This window comes from Canis lupus, chromosome 14 (genome assembly GCF_011100685.1).
Source record: "Canis lupus familiaris isolate Mischka breed German Shepherd chromosome 14, alternate assembly UU_Cfam_GSD_1.0, whole genome shotgun sequence".
Lineage (NCBI taxonomy): Eukaryota > Metazoa > Chordata > Mammalia > Carnivora > Canidae > Canis > Canis lupus.
Genome location: NC_049235.1, coordinates 53,483,970 through 53,498,520, shown reverse-complemented (window position 1 = coordinate 53,498,520; position 14,551 = coordinate 53,483,970). Strand labels below are relative to the sequence as shown.

The following is a 14,551-nucleotide window of genomic DNA, read 5'->3' as shown; positions in this document are numbered from 1 at the left end:
AATTGATCATTTCAGAACAATTCTTTTCTCCATGCTTACTTGCTGTAACATACCAGACACTAAATTTTAATAGTAGCATTATTTTATACAGAAAAGTTTTCATAGGATTAATAGTTCTAATTGCTGGGATAGCAACCAAAATAACCACATTACTGGATTTCTGCTACACTATTTGTTTTCCTTAGCTATTTTCCTATATTCAAGCCAGATTTTAGATCTTAAAAATAATGAAATTGTGTGCATGAGTTTTTTAGTCTCTCTTTCTTTCAGCTTCAACTTAGATATATTTTTCTACTGAGATCATCATTTTATCTAAAATAAGAGGCTACTTTTCCGCTTGCACACTAAAGAAACAGATCTGAACATGACCCCTCACTGAACAGAATGACTTGTTTTTGAGTTATATTTGCAGAAGGTAGCACCATATGCCCCAAGCTCCAAGTTGGATGCTCTTTCTACGGTCTAATTTGCTTGTCAAAAGATGTTACAATCACAAACCTACAATGTCTAGACAAACTTAGTATTGCATGGAAAAAAATGCAAACTATTTTCCTCACTTTCTGTAGAAGTAACAAATTAATTTCAAATAAATGTAAAAGGTTTGTAAAGTCTAAACAATCTCTGAATTACAAATGAAAGGTCCTAGTGTCACATGATTGAAAAAAGAACATACACACATTCACACACATGTATGTTAAGTTTAATTATTAAGACCAAAAACCCTGTCTGCTTTATGAAAGAACAGAAACAGCCTGCACACAATTTTCAAGCTGACATAAAAATAATGAACTACTTCCTCAACAGAAGTTTCACAAAAAACAAATTTAAATCAGACCACAATTTATTATAAAAATTAACTTTTCTTATTTGAGTGAAATACACCCACTTTTAAAAAATGTTTTTGCAATTTCAATTGTATGTCTTTGAAATCTTGTTTCACGTTAAGGAATCTTAACATTTTGCCACAATAGTATTCTTTTGTCTCACTGTGATTTTGTTAATCTATTTGTTGTTTCATGACAGGGAGATGGTATCTGATTATGGGAGGGAAGAAGGAAAGTCTATACCTGCAAGCAACTGGTTTGAATTTTTCCTTTGTTTTTTTTTTTTTTTCCCCTGTTTTGTCTTGTTGCTTAAACATTTAAGAATTAAAATAACCATTTAGAGAAAAAGGCAAGGGTATTCAGTGGCTGTTTCTAACAACTGAGATAAGACTTCATTATGACCCCTTCAAAGCCTTTCCAAATTTTTAAAAACTAAAATTATTTACTCAATAGGTTGTAACTGCCTTTTCTGAGCCACAGTAATCCATCATGTGAATAAATATTTAGACAATATTTTAAATGTGTACGATGTACTTGACAGGATGCCACAGTTTCAGGCTGTCATGTAAATACAATCTGATCAAAAACGTTCTGCTTGTACAATAAAAGCCCAGCTAGAAACACAATAGTTCAGCCAAGGAGAGAAAACTGATATCTAGGAAAACCCCAAAAGTGGAAAGTGACCACTAGTGACATAAACCATTGCAATTTCAAGAAGTTTTGAAGTTGTTTTTGTTGAAGCAGTCATCCTATAAAGAATACAAACCTATTTTAAGTACATATCAACAAAGCTTCTTAAAAATTTTCCATCTGTGAAAAGAAGATAGATCTATTTAATAAGCAACCCAATGCAGCAGAAAAAAAACCCCCAATACATTGCACTACATGTACTGATAGGGAATCATTTTAGGGTACAGCGGGAAGTGAAAAAATCAGGATGCATCAAAGGGTGTGTTTATATTACTATCTCTGAAAAAAATGACATAGAGAGATACATATACGTTTATGTATACATTGATTATTTCTAAATAAATACCAAGAAACTGACCATTGTGATTGCTTCTTGAAAGAGACAGTTTTTCTCAAACTTTCGTATGACTGCATATACATAGAAACCAATGCCAAATGTATGGCACATTGGGACAAGGGAGAGCCAGCAGTCCCAGACCCCACCTTGCTTTGTTGGGGGCTAAATACATAACATCCCTTCACAGCCTTGAGGTAACTGAGGCACAGCAGGCTACAAGATATTATATATTACCTGTTTTTAATAATTACATTAAAAGTGAACAAACCAAACTGACCATTTAAAGCTTATCATTGGGGATCCCTGGGTGGCGCAGCGGTTTGGCGCCTGCCTTTGGCCCAGGGCGTGATCCTGGAGACCCGGGATCGAGTCCCACGTCGGGCTCCCGGTGCATGGAGCCTGCTTCTCCCTCTGCCTGTGTCTCTGCCTCTCTCTCTCTCTGTATGACTATCATAAATAAACAAAAATAAATTTAAAAAAAAAAAATAAAAAAAAAAAAAAAATAAAGCTTATCATTGGAGAAGGGGAACTTAATATATCTGGTTCAATCTTGCCACAATTTAAGTTTTGTTTTGTTTTGTTTTGTTTTAAATTAGTGCCTGCTGGAAAAATCTGATTGCACTTTAAATGGTACTCTACTAATCCCTGAATCTTTCTTATTTATAAATGCTGCTGATAATATTTACAGAGTATATACCAAACCAAGTACTCAAACCAGAGTTCTTTGCAGGCTTGTACCATAATAGGTTTACTACATCCTTAGTATGTCAAAAATTTCAGGGGAAATTATTTCTTGTGTGAGATAGGGGTACTAAAGTTAAATCAAATTTTATCCATGATTCTGTTATATTTTATTTTTAATTTATTTTTAATACATACCTATATAAAGCAGGTAAGTCAAGGAACTCATGTGTTAGCTCAAGAAGCTCCAACTGATATTTATTTTTATTTGATTGCAAAAGATGGAAACATTACTCTAATAAATATAATTTGTTAGCTAGATAAAAAATATTTAAAACATGGTAAGAATTAATAATAGGAGAAATTCTTGGTGCTAGTGCTGCTAATGTTACTGTAACCCCAGCAAATTGTAGCTGTGTGCTAGAAAGCACTTACTGGTAAAGAAAATAAGATTTGAGTTTATTGCACCTTTCAGTCCATTTTAGTTTGTTTTCATAGTGGAACCATGTAATAGCTTTTTTATTAGTTGGCACAGAAAAGCTTATGCTGATAATCATATACATTTGGCAATTGTTTATTTATGATAATATTTGAGATGATGGTGGTGTTTCAAGGAGAAAAAAAGCCAAGACCAATATTCAAAAATAGCAGGTAAAAGATTAGGACTCAGAAAAAAGACAAGGAGAAGAAGTTCTGTGTGACTAGAAAAAAAGATGGATTCAGCACTTTTCCCGTTGGGAGAAAAGTCCAATACGCCAAGAAAAAATAAGGAAGATTCAGTGGCTTTGTGATATTTAGGGATTTCTGAATACTGATGCCCATTCTGTCTCTAAGGCCTAATTATTCAGACAAAAATATTTGCACAGGCACCATGTCCAGACACTGTCTTCAGCACTACGAATTCAATGATGCAGCCCCCCTGGCCATCAGAAAGTCAGGAGTAGTGGGTGGAACTGGTGAACAACTGGAGTCAAATATTAACTGCATGGAAAGAGGAAGTGGAGATACTTTAGTCATAAAAAATAAAAAGCAGTAATCCAAATAAGAAAGAATGGAAATCTGAACTAAGACAGTGGGCAAAGGAGGTGAAGCAAACAGGTCATATGTGATAGATATTTATTAAAAATGTCCATTTCACTTTGTGATTGACTAAGATAAAAAAACAAAAGACGGAAAACTGAAAATAGCTTTCAGGGGTTTTCACTTGGTTTTATTATGTCATAGATGGCATTCTTTCAACAGGATAAAGAATATAGCAAGGACACACTCCAGGAAGGTTTATACTTGGGGTAGTAGTCTCTAAGAAGGGCACCGGTGATCCTCACCTCCCATTTCTCTTGTCCTAGGTAAGTGTGGGCTGGACTAGTGTCTTGCTTCTAGTGAACAGAATATGCCAAATGATGGGATATCATTTCTATGATTAGGTTTCAAAATAACCAACTTCTATCTTTCTCACCTTCTCATGTGCTTTCTCTGATAGGAGCCAGTTGCCATGTGTGAGTTACCCTGTGGTTAAGTCCTCATGGATATGAAATGATAGGCCCACATCTTTTGTGTGAATGGCACAAAAAACAGAAAATATTCTTCCAACATACAAAAATTATAATCTGACTCAGCAAAGGAGTCACTGACACAAATGACAAATTAGTTAAGTTTCAATATACATGTTTATTATCTCATTCACATCTTTTCCCTTAACAAAAACAAACTACCAACCAATATTCATATTGGAACTAAACTTATACATTCAGCAATTACAGCCATAAGTTGGCTGCAAGCACAAGAGTTCACCAAAAAACCAATGAAAAAACTCCAAACCTCTGCCATGGCGCTTGAGTTTTCTTGAGCTAGGAACAAAGTATTTCAAGTAGCAAAACAAAATTCTTTATATATGTATGTATTTCTGCCTTTGTACGGGTTTATGTCTGACACTGTATTGCCTGTGTGGAGTGGTGAGTTTCATTTACTTTATAGTCAAAGAGTGAGATAAAGCAAACCATGTACCTCTTAGACTTAGTTGATTTATCCAGATTCAGAAACCAACTCAGTTATTTTTAATAGCAGATCTGCACTCCGTCTTATGTAACTTTACTTTTAGTTGCTTAATGAATACATGCTGAATTGACAAGAATGGATTCCTCGGCTTTCCCACCCTGATAGCCAGTAAGATTATGAATCTCATTCTTGTATTTTCTTGACTTAGAAGACTTCTCTGCTCATAGAGTCCATGAATGTTTACAGAATGAGTGAGTGGATCAATGAATAAGTCTCTCTGTTAATCAGTAAGGGCAAGGTAGATTGAGGAGGGTGTGACTGATGGACCTTGAAAGGAAAAGAAAGGGGAAGGAATCACAGATATTGCTTTAGGGTATGTCATTCATCAAAGGAATTTTATTTTCACACCTTTTAAAATGAAATTTTGGCAGCATCTTTAGAATAGATTTGAACATTATAAAGGTCAGAAACTTCGAGAATGCTAATTGTTAATATGACACTATGATATAAATTTGTCATGGCATATAAGGAAAACGATAGTTATTGCCATTGCTGTGTGTGACAGGCAGGAAAAACAATAGACATGTTACTTGGCAACAGGCTGAAACATCATCATTATCACCATAGAGTCATGGAATCTTCGAATTGGAAAGAATCTTAAAGGTCATCCAGTCCAACACCGGGCTCGACAGATGGCCATCTAGCCTCTGCCTAACCATTTCTAATCATTGTTACTTGTCATGGTAGCCAGTTATATAGCTGAATAATCTCAGCAGTTAAGAGACTTCTTAAATCCAGAAAAAAAATCTGGCTCTTTAAAACTTCTCATTGTCCCTGACTGAAAACTCAGAATTTACATAAAACACATTTCTCCTTAGGTGGAATGGTATTGAGAAAATGGCACTGGACATGGTATCTGAGGATTTGGATTTGCGTCACAAATCAGCCTCCTGTTAGTTTACTCTTGGTAAGATCATTTAACCTCTGATAAGACAGGTTGCGATGGGAATCAAAAAAGAATAAAATATATGATAGGGCTTTGCAAACTATAAAATGCTATAAGGTACTATTTTTCATTCTGACAAACTTTTGTAAATATACTGTTTCTCTTCTCCAAGTGCCACCCCAGTTATCTTTTGTAGTGTGATATGGTTTTGTGTAGAGGGCAGAAAGCTATCCTGACCCAATATGTTAATTTAAGTCATTCCATTTTTACGAGTAAGGGTAAAATCTCAAAGGAAACTAAATCTCAAGAGAATCTAATCATAGTGCTTTATAATATGACTCTGATAAATCATGTCTTTTAGAGTAATAATAGAAAGCATATTTTTAAATGACGGAAAGATTCTCCATTAGTTTGGGGATATTGTGGGACAAAGTTTGATTTCTCTATCCAAGTTGGAAGTGGGCTTTTAAAAACAGTATTTTAATTTTTCTTTCTGAATGTTTTGTCCCTGAAGATACCTCACAGTTATATTTAATTTTATCTTTCATTAACAGCAGTACTTGCCTAATATTTCATCCTACACATGATTCACTACTCAACACGGAGGAAGGAAAAGAAAGATATGCCATTTATTGAGACCCAACCATACACCAGAAAATAAAACGCCTTGAGTTAACATGGATATAACAGATGCCAACCAATTCCTTCTGAAAAGACTTTATCAGTCAACATAAATGGTCCAATGTCATGTAAAATTTTAAGTTCTCATTTTTCTAAACTTTCCTACCTGAAATGAGCCTTCCAGAAACTATTCTAAAGGTTTTTAGATACTTGAAATTTCATCCACACTCTGATTTGAAATTCATAACTTACACATTTTTACGTTCTATTTTTTTATCATTTTTTTATTTTTTTAAGTTGTAATATTCTTTGGAGTTGATTGTAACAGTAAGAGAAATGGTGTTTCTGTACAAATAATACTGTTTCTGAAATACGTGTGCTTCCTAACACTAAAACTACCCACTAAAAATAGAAAAAGAATCATTTTTTTAATGATTTTACAAAATGCATGTAAATGTCCTAAGTCATTAGCTAGAAAAATTTCAGTTTGCTGTATACTCTTGGGAATTAACGCCTTTCTTGAGAGGTTCTAGTAGGAACTCCTTATAAGGCTGTATTTCTCTGTTATTACAGTGTTCTACTTTTCACAGCCCTCCATAGTTAATGACGGCAAATCACTTAATGACATTGGTTGAAATGCTTCTTTCCCACTCGTGCTGTTTCTTGAGAGTTTGCAGAAAGCTCCCTTACAAACTTCTGTGAGCCTTGTGCTTCTCTCAGTGCCTTACTACCCTTGCCAGGGAAGGAAGAGTGAATCATCTATTTGGTAAATATGGGCCTCTCTTTTAGTTCCCATTTAATTCAGGGCCTAGGTGGAAAGAAGGGCCATATACGAGATACGCCCCGTGCAGCATAATTAAATTGTCCAATGGGAGTTCTGCACAGCAAGATTCAAATCAGTCTAAGAAAGTGTCATGTTATCTGTCTTCTACATAACCCAGGGTTCAGCATAACTATTTTTCTAAAAATCTTACACAACTTTGTGTGGAAACTATATACACTTGGGGAAGACACACCGTTGCATGTCACAGAACAAAGTGCTGAAGCACTGACGTGTCACAAACATGTTAGAGCTGTGCCAAGATGCTGATCCCTTCTGCCCTCAGGGTGGCTAAAAGAGCCTGGGGCAATCAGGGCCCTCAGGCCAATCACCACCAGTCACAGGTTAACCCAAGGTGCTCTCCGAATACCATCACTTTCTATGTGTGTCAGAGCATGAATAAAGTTGGGAGGCATTACCACAGAAGTAGTAGCTGAATGAAAAAGTTTAACTGCAACAGCTTAGTCACTTGCCATGGCATGTACACATCTCTGGTCAGGATGTAATGGACTGTGGGTATAACATGATAGACTACTGTGGATTAAATTATAGAATTTTAATACAATTCACAAACAAATACCCTCACACAATTTTTCTGTGTCCCCAAATAAATAAGTCTCACTAGGCCCTTACACTACTTACTATCTAGAAATCAAGAAACTGGGTGGTGGGGCACCCTAAAGATTCAAGCCATGGGCAAAACATTCACTTATATTGACAGAACTTTTTCTTTTTTTTTTTTTTTTCTGAACAGGTATTTGTCTCTGCCTATTAGCATCATCTCTACTTGGGTTGCAATTATGTAAACATAAAATGATTTTAATAAAAATAATAAAATTGAGCTTGTTGTCAGCGAGGCTCTAGAAAGCTAAGAACTGCTGGGAACTAACTTCACATTATTTCAATGTGGAAGAAAAGCACAACAGAAGTCTGCAAGATTACATGTTTGCAGCTTATCATACATAAACTTGTCATACAATCTTGATTTAGTGTTCTTAGGGCTCAGTTACTTTATCTGTTACTCGAGGATTAGAAAGCCAACAAAATCCAAATGCTGTTATATAAAAAGATGGATTTTGAAAAAGAGAGAGAAACCCTTTTAAATACCATAATACAACAGCGATGTTAAACAAGGCTCTTTTGCTGTACTGACAAAGAGTATTTGGTCACCAAAAAACTAGTGAACTGGGGACTCCAGGCAAAAGTAGAATAACTTTAGTATACCTGACATATAAACGGATAAGAAGTATCAAGAAGATACCATGAAATAATCACATGCCACGATCCAAGGAAATAAAATTTCTAGTTTTATCTAACATATATACATATAGGAAGTACTGTCATATTTTATATCCTACATACCTTGGCAGAAGTCAAACCTGGTGACAGAGGGGAATCGCTCCCTGCAACTTCCCCCTAAAACAAGCATTCTCAGCTCAGTAAAGCCTAATAGTTGAGAGAATCCAGAGCCTGGGTATCCATGCTTAATCTTGGACAAATTATTTAACCTTTCAATTTTTCAGTTCTAACATGAGAATAAAAATACCAAAGAGTTGCTTTAAAAAAAAAAATTAAGACATTCTAAAGCATGCCTATGCCTGGCCTACAGTAAGCTCTAAACAGTGTCAGATATTTTTATTATTCAACCCACCCCAACTCCCCATCATACCCAATTTAGCTGTGCTAAGCCTGCAGATGCTAGCATTAACTTTTTAAAACATTAACGAAAGTCCACATTTTGTTTATATTTCCTTAGTTTTTACCAAATGTCCTTTTCCTCTTCTGGGATCCTATCTAGGATACCACAGTACATTTTGTCATACTGTTTCCTTAGAATTGCTCCCCTTGACTGTAACAGATTCTCAGATTTTGTCTTTGATAACCTTGACAGTTTTGAGGAATACTGGTCAGGCATTTTGTACAATGTCCCTCAACTGGTATCTCTCTGGTGTTTTTCTCAATATTAGACTGAGGTTATGAATTTTGGGAGGGGAAGGCCATATAGATAAGTTGCCATTTTCATAACACCATATCAAGTATATGTACTATGATGTGGCCATGATATAACACTGCTGATGCTGACTTCGATGAGCTAGCCAAGGATGGGTTTATCAGGTTTCTCTAAATGCAAATTTACTCTTTTCCCCCTTTCCACACTGTACTCTTTGGGAGAAAGTCACCACCCATAGCCCGCAATTAAGGAGTGAGGAGTTATGGGATCTCTGGGTGGCTCAGTGGTTTAGCACCTGCCTTCAGCCCGGGACATGATCCTGGAGTCCCAGGATCAAATCCCACATAGGGCTCCCTGCATGGAGCCTGCTTCTCCCTCTGCTTCTCTCTCTCTCTCTCATCCTGTGTATGTGTGTGTGTGTGTGTGTGTCTCTCATGAATAAATAAATAAAATATTTGTTTTAAAAAAAAGGAGTGAGGAGTTATGCTTCACCTCCTTGAGGGTAAAATATCTACACACATTATTTGGAATTCTTCTATACAGGAAATGTCTATTCTCCCATTTACTTAATTCAATCGTTTATTTATATAAGTATGGTATAGACTCATGGTTATTTTATATGTCGTATTTTTATTTGAATATATTTGTATTTTCTGGCATTATAAGAACTCCAGGTTTATCCTGTATATTTCCTGCTGCAATCCAAGAGTAAGTCCCACTTCTCCAAGGATCCTTGGTTCTTTTATTAAAGAATGGTATTCTTAAAATATGGGTGCTAAGTATGCATTGCATGTCATTTTTAGGTCTGCTCAAGTAACAAAGAAAGGAAATATGTGTGTGTGTGTACTAACCAGTGTATATACATATAATTATAAATATTTCTATATGTAGCCATCTGTATCTACACTAAGTGCAAGTTTTTATTGAGATAAATTTTATGCTGATGTCTCCGACTCTAATCCATTACCATAGGTCATTCTAGCCTCCTTCCATTGCTTGTCTGTGAACTTTAAAATTTTGATCACCACCTTGTCCCATTAAAATATTTCATAAATAAGACATTTTTTTCACTAAACCTTCTTGAACTTCTCCACATTCAAGGGATGGCACAACAAATCTATGGGGGCTGCCAACATTTTGTAGGCGAAATAACACAGATTTTGCAGATAATCAATTTTTTTCAAAATCAGAGACAGATTTAAACCATCGCAGATTTCTCTTTGATCTAATATATAACACACTTGAGTCACTGAACTTACAGCTTTATATATTTTAAATTGTAAAGCTATTCTCATTTATATTTACCAACAAGCTATATATTACTAGATCATTAAATTTCTCTTATGTATTTTTCATCCAAGTGAGTATTTATTTCTCCTTCTTGAGACTTTACTTTTAGAAAACCAAAGTGTGAAAGAAGCCGAGCAAGAAGTGAATATGTATTCTAAAGCCTATACCGTTCATGATAACAAAGAAAAAAATCCATACCACACCTTGCATAGCCAACAGCAATGAAAAATAGGACCTTTGATTTGTTATTATGGTTCCACTCAGGTTTTCTTTGCCTTTTTTTTCTTTTTAATGTTGCCTTTACCTACAAAATAGGCTTTAGTCCTAACTTGAAAAAAGGGCACTGAAGATCAGAAGCACAAGATTAATATGCTTTCATCAGGAGTTAAACTTCTAGCTGGCCATCAAATTAGCAGCAAGAACCAAATAACAAGGATTCTAGTGAAAATCAGTAAAATATACACTGCTAGAGGGATTAGAAATTTGCGTAACTTTTCTGGAAAGAAATTTGTCAATGTTCTCCATGTTTTACTCCATAATTCTACCTCTAGAAATATACACTAATGAAATATTCCCAAATTGGGCAGAAATACATGCACAAACCCTGTTAGTAGCAGATTTATATATAATGGTGAAGAACCAAAAGCAGCCTAAGATTATGGAGAGAATCAGGTAGCTGGGGTGTATATTTATACATGCTATGTTATATTTGGTGTAATGACTATCTGATAGTCACTAAATATACTTAGAGATAACACAATCACAGAAAATATTTATATGTTAAGTTTTTTTAAAAAGGTATGGCATAGGAGATAAGTCTACAATCTTGGGGTAAGAAATTAGGGGAAACCTCTCACTAAGAGACATCTATTACACTGGTCAAAATTAGTAAAGACAAGTTATTCAGTCTCTGTTGAGTCATCAAAAGAGATGGAACAACACAGAAACTTACTCAAGAAAATCTATGAAAATTCAGTAAGAACAGTGGGAGTGTGTGGCTTTCCGGCCAGGCACTACACCCATCCTACACAGCTCTGTATTTCTATGAGATGGCAGCCAAGGAACAGTGCCCATCTCCCCCTTCTGTGTGGATTTAGACATCGGGGAATGTTGGTGATCTCATTTTCCACAGTTCTGTGTTACAGAAAGCCTACGCCAATCATGTGGTAGCAGCTGGCTGGCAGTGCCTGTTCACCCAACCCCAACTCCCTCTAGGTAGGGAAGATTTGGGAGGGGCAGTAGTAGAGTGCAGTTCCCCATCCCTACAGCTCTGTACTGTAGGAGAGCAGCTTCTTGGGGGCTCTGCAGCTGCCTGGCAGTTCACAAACAGTAGGGGGAAAAAAATCCTCATTTCTAAGGAACTAGAGATTCTTGTCTTAGGAGTGAAAAGAGAGATATGGCAAGAAAAGGGGTTGGACAGAGAGGCAAGAATAAAATAAAGAATTTTACAATTTCATACTAAATATATTTTGCTCCTTAAACGTTAGAAGCCACAGGAAAAGTCTAGTGGGGGAGAATGGTACTATTAGATTTACGTATGGAATGGTTATTCTGGAAATAGAGCAAAAATTGGTGGGTAGAGGTGAGGATAGAAGGTAAGAAATCTGATGGGAGGCCACCGGATTAATGAACTAGAGAAAAGGCATCAGATATAGGGAAGAGTAGATGTAAAAGATCTATATCGTGTGATCGTGTAATTTATTCTCCCAGAGGTTCCCTGTAGACAGAGAAGGGGGCATTCTTAGTTACTCTGGGACCAAGCATAAAGTGCGAGTGTTCTAGCATATGTGAAGTACTCACCCTGCCAGACCTTACATAAGAGAAGTCCTTGGACTGTTTCCTTTCTAGAGCTCTCTTTTGGTCTTACCCAGTCTCATTGTTTCCAATAACATCTATATGCTAACGCACACATGTTTACCTACAGCCCACATCTGCTGCAAACTCCAGGATCTGATAGCCAACTGTCTACTTAATATCTATATTCAAAAAAAAATATCTATATTCAGATGTCACATAGGGATCTCAAATATGGCCAAAATTGAATTTTTGATGTTCCTTCCCAAAAACCTGTTCCCTCTATGGTCTTCCCCACATCAGAAAAGGGAAACACCTTCCTGTCAGTTTTCAAAAGGTCGAAAACCCTGAGACAACCATAACTCTTCACTTTGTCCCAAACACCACATTCAATCTGTGAGGGAATCTAGTTAGCCCTTCAAAACCTATCCAGAATTTGGTCTCTTGTTCCCACCACGCCATGACTATTACTACTCTTTGTCAAGACACTACCGCCTCTTATTCGGATTCTCGCAGTAAATTCCTACCTGGTTTCCTCCTCGTTCCTTTCCCCGCTTTCATTCCTACCTTCCTGTGAGCTATTTTCAACACAGCAGACAGAATGGTTACGTTGAGGTAAATCATACTGTTACTCTTCTGTTCAATGGCCTAGCCTTGACTGGAAGGTATTCTTCAGTCCCAAAGAGTCCTACTCTTTGCCCTTGCTTGCTCCGTACCAGCTGCACTGGCCTGCTCACCATTTCTGAAACTTGACAAGGATACTTCAGCTTTGAGACAGTTGCCGTTGCTGATCCCTTCGCCTTCAGAAAACAACAGAGCTCTTGACTTCACCTATTTCAGATCTTTCACAGATGTCACCTTGTCAATAAAGTCTTGCTGGCTCCTATTTTAAATTGCAATCCCCACTTTCCATTTCTCTCTCTCTCTTTTACAAACACACACACACACACACACACACACACTTTTTTTTTTCTCTGTGGCACCTACCATCATTTCACATTATTTTTTACTAATTCATTTTATTGTTGGCTTCCTTTCACAAAAGGAGGGAATTTTGTGTATTTTGTTTTCTGCTATATTCTCAGTGCCTAGAGTACATGAAAAGAAAGAAGTTGAGTGAATGACTGAATGAAAGTAGACAGGGTATTTGTAAGCTTCACTTATGCAACTAAGTGGATGATGATGCCAAGACGAAGAAGAGAAAGAAGAAAAAAAAAAATCAAGATTATGTGTTTAAAATAAGATAAAACCATGTATTATTTTACAGAAATGTCAACTTTATTAATGCTAATACATTTTAATAGGTAATTTTAAGGAAAGCAAGGATAATTTTTGGTCATGGCAAGTTATGATTTAATATTAGTTTAATAAAACTGTTGGAAATTAAAGTTTCTTTTTCTTTTTAAATTTCTTTTTAATTATTTTTTTAAATTTCTTTTTCTGAGAACAAAGGTGATGAAGCCTAATATCTATATAGTCATACTTGCCAAGAAAACTGTCAAGCTTTATTTGTTAAAGTAATGAGTTTACTTTTCCATATATAAATAATATAACATATTTAACATGCCTTTTCCACTTAATCCCATCCTGCAGATTCTAGACAACACTGCCAGCTAATCACGGACACAGTTACAGAAGAAGACAAGTACAATGTCCCTCAATGAATGATACCTTCCCTCTCTTATGCAACTGACATAGTTCTGGAGAATTTTTACAATTCCAGTCCTCTTTCTAAGTATATGTATATACACACTTTTACCCTAGAATCTCAAAGTAGACACGTTTTTAATGTGCCTCTATTTAAGGGTAAAGAGGGGGAAAGTCCTCAGATCCCCAATCAGCTTGGCAATTCTGGTTTGAAACTACAAAATTACGCTTTCTCTTTTTGCATATTTTTGGTAGGAGATTCTGGTGATATAGTTACAATATTTTAGGGAAGGAGTTAAGAAAAATCACTAATGCTGTCCCAGTAACCTTTTCCAAAGAGGTCACTTGGATGTTGTTTGCAGAGCATGCGTGTGTGTCTGTGTATACGTGTGTGTCTGTGTGAGTGAGTGATTATATATGACTCTGCACACACACACACGTAGGAGCTTTTTTTTTGGGGGGGGAGGGTATTCATTAAGAAGTTAAAAGGAATTTCCATTTTTAGATGGTCAAACAAAATCAAGATCTTCCCAATTTTAGTCAGCATAATACTTGGTCTTAATAAAGTGTAATTTGTAGAGTACTGAGACAAATGGACTCTTCTATACTGATGGGGATAATTAGAGTATAAGAGCCTCACAGACTAGAAATTCTAATGCAGCCTTTTATCAAAAGCAGTCACTCTACCTCAGCCTGACAGTTAACAACATATGATCTGGTAAACAAATACTTTCACACAGAACAAAAGTGCCATTAAAGGCCAAAACTGTCAACACAAATTCCATTCTTACAAGAGAAAAAATACGTAAACTGTTGATCACCTCTGGTTGTCTTAACTAGCATGGAGGTTGTCATGGAAACATTTCTGCGAAGTTCACAGTGATGAAATACAAACACTTCCAGTTTAATTGCTATTAGGTTTAGCATACCAGAGTTTATTTATACTCAGTGTGCA

General features: G+C 36.0%; 1 protein-coding gene and 1 long non-coding RNA gene across 13 annotated transcripts in view; one reads left to right on the top strand and one right to left on the bottom strand.

Moving 5' to 3' along the window:
* Positions 1 to 14,551, bottom strand: part of FOXP2 (forkhead box P2) — a 555,335-nt gene that overhangs the window by 496,627 nt on the left and 44,157 nt on the right. The window lies entirely within an intron of this gene.
* On the top strand, positions 5,167 to 9,187 carry LOC111098840. Of its 3 annotated transcripts, none has more exons than XR_005369783.1 (4): positions 5,167 to 5,494; positions 6,028 to 6,210; positions 6,668 to 6,860; positions 7,669 to 9,187. It is a non-coding gene; the product is annotated as an uncharacterized LOC111098840 (long non-coding RNA). The 3 variants fall into 3 exon arrangements; XR_005369784.1 differs by having other exon boundaries at positions 6,028 to 6,222; positions 6,685 to 6,860; XR_005369782.1 differs by having other exon boundaries at positions 6,028 to 6,222; positions 7,669 to 9,185.